General features: G+C 49.3%; 1 pseudogene; it reads left to right on the forward strand.

Moving 5' to 3' along the window:
* The first annotated feature begins 3,251 nt into the window (after positions 1 to 3,251).
* Positions 3,252 to 3,673, forward strand: Gm45750 (annotated as a pseudogene).
* Positions 3,674 to 6,026: the final 2,353 nt, after the last annotated feature.

Raw genomic sequence — 6,026 nt, forward strand, 5'->3', positions numbered from 1 at the left:
GAACAGCTGGGTGCCTGGAATCCCTGGGAGATGGCATGTGATGGTCCATCATTCGGATGGTAAGCCAGGAAGAAGCAGGACCAACTCCTGGTACATGGCCATACTATCAAAAGCGCCGGTCAGGGAAATGGCATCGGGGAAGTAGAAGGTGGAGGTGGCGGGAGATGAAAGCTTGAAAGGATGCAGGCCACCAAACTCTCCCAGTGGCAACCCAAGAGACAGGGTACACCATGCCTTGAAGGCCTCGATGTCAGGCATTCGGAGGTGACAGCTCCGTGTCGCTCATACCTGGCTCTCAGCAGCGCTGTTTTGAGGCAGCCTTTTACAGAGTGTTGATTCCTGCCATGCAGGCTCTTTAGATCAGAAGAGGCCTTCACACAGGGAAGCCACAGCGGGTGGCAGACAAAGCCATACCGTAGCTGAATCATTATGGATGGGCACAGAAAGTCCCAGGCTTTGGCTAGCAACCAGAGGCCTCTGCCACTGCTAAGCACCAGGCCTCACTGAAGCACAGACGGAAAGAACAAGTCACTAGCGAGGCTAACAGCAGTCCATGGCTACCATGCGCACCCTCCACCATCACTGGGTTAAGCCTGTGTTCATATATACAAACCGTGTGCATGCACACGGCACCATTACATAACTCCCTCCTCCTTCCTACACGTTTACTCAGACAACCTTGGTGCCCACACAAGTACCCTCTCCATGCAAGGCTCTCGTTTGCACAGCCAGGTGCAGCTCACACCTGCTCCCAGCTCCCGTCTGCATCCTCTGACACTAACATGGTTGTCCAAGGACTGGATATAAAGGCCACCGCTTTATCATCAGAGAGCGATCTATTGTCCTGGGTTCTGTTCTGCCTAGCTTCGCGGTACTTCCCAAGCCCATGCTAACTCTCTGGAGCCCAAGAGCCCTTATCTAGCCAAAGCCTAATGGGTCTGAGCTTGGGAGCTAGGTATACCTTTGACCACTGGGCTGTAGCAGAGCTGTGTCTGCTCAGCACATTTCCAAGAAATTCCAAGGCGGCAGCCCTGTTATAGTCTCAGCCACCAAACTGTCACCCTCATCAGGCTGAGTCCTTGGGGCCCGGGGAGGGGCTGCAGGGCTGTTTTCTATTAAAATGGAGAGTTTGACCCTCTGACAGGCTCTGAGCCCCAACCATCACCCCCTTCTTTATTCAATTGCAAGAGGCAAGAAAGAATACTTACTGGGTCATGTGACTAAATTGTCCAAGTGATAAGTCAGGCTTCATTTGTGGCTAGATCCAGGAAGTCCAAGGGCATGGATTGATATACTGTCCCTCTGGACTCTGACCACCACACTGTCTCCATTCTCCCATTGGTAAAATGACGATAAATGTCCCATGTCTGACTTGGTTGGTTCCTGACCCAGAATGAAGAGATGCTCTCTCTTCCAGAAAGCAAGTATCAGATCTCACAGGACTCTGACTGGACTGGACAGGACTCTGCTGGAGCCTCTAAGTGGCTGTGGTTGGCGGCAGAGCAAGGGAGAGAACATGTAACAACATACGGTTCTATTCTGACAGAAAACAGCCCTTTCCCTGGTGTTACACATGAGCTTGATGACAGTTAAGTGCTGAGTCTCAGGCCTGGGACCCTGTGCCCAGGCCGCATCCTTAACTGGATCTCTCTCCTTTATGAGCCCAAGTTCATAGGTTATACAAGGGACCTTAGGGCTATTGAAAGTGAAGGTCCTCCGGCCTGCTGAGACAAAAGAAGTTCTTGAATAGCCGTTGTCCAACCTCCGCACTAATCCCCGTTGCTTCCCTGCAGCTAAGTGCTTGGGCATCAGTGAGAGCAGGTTCTCTCTGAGCGCATCACTCTCTTGAGGGCCCAGAGAGTATAACCAGGCTTCAGCCGGCCAAATGTAGAGGCAGGCATCAGGCCAGGAAGCTGCCGTGGAGAAGCAGGACAGGTTCAAACATGTGAGGCCGGAGAGGGGACTTCAGCAACCATACGCAGCGTTTTCACTCTCCTTCCCAATCATGGCTTCCCTTTGAGAACTAGAAGTGGGTGGCTCTTAGGCCCAATGGGTGCTGGGGACTAAGGTGTCTAGATCTGGGGAAATGGTTCACTTACTAAGAAATCCAAAGCAAACAGAAGAATCCCATGAGAAGGGGGAAACTGAGTCTGCCAGTTTTCGAGGTCTGGGAGAGTGGAAAAGGAGGCCACTCCCGCCTTCTCTTCAAGGAACTAATCTGCCCACAGCCAAGGGATTAAAGAAAGAGATAGGAAGACAAACACGGTGATTAGTGTCTTTAAGATGCCCAAGTGCGTGTTAGCACTCAGGAGATGGAGGCCAGAGAATCAGAGCAAAACCAGGCTCAGCTCCATACTGGGTTTGAGCCAGCCTGAGTGGCATGAGCCTCTGCCTCCAAAAATCAGGGAGAGTGGAGACTCTGGCTCCCACGGACACACTTCGTGGTCAAGTGTCTTAGTCAGGGTTTCCATTGCTGTGCTGAAGCACCATGGCCAGAAAGCAACGTAGACAGCAGAGGGTTTATTTCGCTTGCTCTTCCACCTCGCTCTTCACAGCTCAAGGAAGTCAGGACACAGGGCAGGATCCTGGAGGCAGGAGCTGATGCAGAGGCCATGGAGGTGTGCTGCTTACTGGCTTGTTTCCCCTGGCTTGCTCAGCTTGCTTTCTCATAGAGCCCAGGATTACCAGGCCAAGGATGGCACCACCCACAATGGGCCCTCCTTCATTGATCACTAATTGAGAAACTGCCTTACAGTTGGATCTCATGGAGGCATTTCCTTATCTGAGGCTCCTTCCTCTCTGATGACTCTAGCTTCTGTCAAGTTGACACACAAAACCAGCCCGAATCGCCAAGGACCTAAAGTCCTGCATCTCCCCATCTAGAAGCCCCCCACCCCTGTTCTCAACGACCAAGTTTCACAATATTGGACAGGTATGACTTTGAGTATCAGCTAGACTTGGGATGGTGGACCACAGGACTCCCCTCCCATGCAAAGATGCTTGTATCGTAATCTCAGAACCTGTGAACCTGCTGCCTTTCTTACTGGTGGTCAGAACTGTCAGGGTTGCAGCAAGTATTTCTAGGTTCTTGGCCTTTTACCCAAAGAATTGAAAATAAGGGCTCAGCTTTCTGAGACGTGGTGGTGCGGGCTGTGGAGCGCTGTACAGTCTGCTCCGTCCCCACTCACCGCTGTTCCCTCCTGCTGAAGAACAAGTCGGTCAGGAAGCCATGCCTCAGCCATGGTATTTAAAGATTAAAGAGACCCGTGGAGCCTGAGATGGCAAGTCACCATACTGGAGTCACACTAACCACCCTCAGTGTGAAGTCGCTGGAGGAGGTTTGTGTGGATTTGATCAAAGGGGCAAAAGAAAAGGCTCTGAATGTGAGAAGGCTGGTGCGCATGTGTACCAAGACATGGAGAATCATCACTACCAGAAAAACCCCTTGTGGTGAAGGTTCCAAACGTGATCATTTCCAAAGGAGGATCCACAAGCTACTCAGTGATCTACACTGTCCTTCTGAGATTGTCGAGCGGACTGCTTCCATTAATATGGAGCCAGGAGTGGAGGCTGAAGTCACCACTGTAGATGCCTAAGTCAACTGTTTCAATAAATTAACTTAATGGCTAAAAAAAAAAAAAAGAAAAAAGAAGACGAGCTCACACCAATTTGTGTAAATGTAACTTACCAGATATAATTGGCATCTTCGAGGCTTACTGCTGAATAAGCTCACTCTTTCTAGTTCTTTCTGAGCTCCGGCTGGCTGGTTCAACTCAGTTGCTCAAAACTTCTCTCCAAGCTGACTGATTCAAACTGGCTTCTCTCAGCTTCTGACTGAATTGCTCGGCTTGACCTCGGAACTTTGGCAGTCTGTTTCTAATCTTCTGGTTCCTTCTCGTTCTCCGGCTCGTTCTGTCTTCACCCGCAATCTGTCTCAGTAATATTGTCCTGGTAGACCTGTCCCCCGCCTCCCCCTTCTCCTTCCCTCTCCTCATGAGAGTTGGGCATATCCTATTCTGTCAAATCTTTCTCTCATTTGTCACTCTACCACTCAATTAGACATCACTTTCAAATATGGCTGCTTCCTTCTACAACCTAACCTTAGCTGCATTGTTTGGGATTGAAGGTGTGTACTAAAGGCATTTTATGTGTGTATTACAGGCAGAGGGGTTGAAAGTGTGCGCCTTGTCAGCATTCCAGCCTGACCCTACAGATCTAAAAGGTCTCTGAATGTGCTCCCTTGCCATAGCAAGTACCTCTAATCAGAGCAAAGTGATGGAACAGACTGGAGAGGGACACACTGTCAAGACGAGTGGGTGAGGATGCCCAAGGCTCCGATTACGGTTCCCAAGAGAATCATTTGTTACTAAGAGGTGGTTCTGTTTTGATTGATAGCTTTGGACATCTAACCATCTTTCTGCTGGGCATACCGATTCTCATAATGCATCTGACATTCATCATACACACACCCTGCTAGGCATAGGCATATAAGATGGTAAAAATAGAAGATTCTGCCTACAAGTGTTTTTGCCTATCCTGCATGTACACCCAAAACCAGCTGAGGCCACACCAGCCTTTCTATTCTTTATACACAGACACACTAGGAATATATTTGAATAGAAACCATCTGATTGTTGTTAGAGGAAGAGAAACTCACCCCATTGTTTCAAGGTGTGTGTGCGCAACCTGACAGAGGTAGTGAGCCCATATTGCTAGGTAACCTGGTTACGGAGGGGTGTGTGCACAGTATGTACATATAAAGGAGCTAGGTTGCCCGTTATTATTAGAAGAGGGAGATGTACCTAGCCTACCAGAAGAGCCCCAAGTTACTGAACTATCCCTAGATTGCCGGCCTCACATTACCTGGCAAAGGAGCTATGGAAAATACACAGTGAGCCCATATCTGATCCCCGGAACCGTCGTCCAGCATCTCACAACATGAAACTACAGCTCCAGGGCATTCAGGGCCCTCTCCTGGACTCCGTGCACACTGTGCACAGGTACATATGTGTGTATATATGTACATATATGGGGCGCCACAGATACATGGGCATATACATGATTCAAAATAAAAAGAATGTTTTCGTTTAGGAAGCGAGTCCACGAGGTCGGGAAGTACCTCTCTCTCCCTCCAGGAATACCACACCTCAGTAGCCTACTACTTAGCCTGAGGAATCGTGGAGGCCAGAAGCAAGGGCACCTTGCTTGGCAGAGTGTTTACCACATTTATTTAGCCACAGGTCGTTTTCCAAACACTGAGAAGGGACCCTCCAAAATGCAGTTTGTGAAATCTGACCCAGATGAAAGGAATAAGTGGTCTTGGTTAGGATCAAGTGACAACACTCTAGCTCTTCAGGGATGCCAGTCCCTGCCACGCTCCACCAGCCACTCGGAGACAGCTGAAGGCAGTGATGCCCTGTGTCTAAGAACTAGGCCTTGTGGCCCACCATGTGTTACCTGCCCTTTTCTGGCCATGAGATGTTAGTGCTGGTACTTGCTCCATGACCCCTGCCCCTACCAGGTCTGCCTGATAGCAGTCCTTGGGAAAGATGCTTCTGGCTGTTTTGAGTGTGATCTTTTGAGCTGGAAGGTTCTGCAAACCTTAGCCATTACTGGAGATGATCTCCTGTCTGCAGTGTTGAAGTGCAAGGACAGCAGGCTCTTTTTTGAGCCATGCGCACTATACTATAAAATGTGGTGTTTGAAAAATGAACACATGGGGCTAGAGATGGCTCAGGAGTTAAGCACGCTGGGTGTTCTTCTAGGGACCCTAGGTTCAAGTCCTAGCATGCCCATGGCAAGCCACAACTGCAACTCCAGTCCCAAAAGATCCAATGCCCTCTTCTGGCCTCTATGGTCACCAGGCATACTTTTATATACAGGCAAAACACACAAACACATAACAATAAAAAATAAAATAAAGTCAACTCAAAAGTGAACACACAAGCCAGACATAGTGTCACATGCCTGTAACTCAAAAGTTTGAGGCAAAAATACTTCTGAGAGTTCAAGGCCAGGCCAGTCTA

Source organism: Mus musculus, chromosome 8 (assembly GCF_000001635.26).
Source record: "Mus musculus strain C57BL/6J chromosome 8, GRCm38.p6 C57BL/6J".
Classification (NCBI taxonomy): Eukaryota; Metazoa; Chordata; class Mammalia; order Rodentia; family Muridae; genus Mus; species Mus musculus.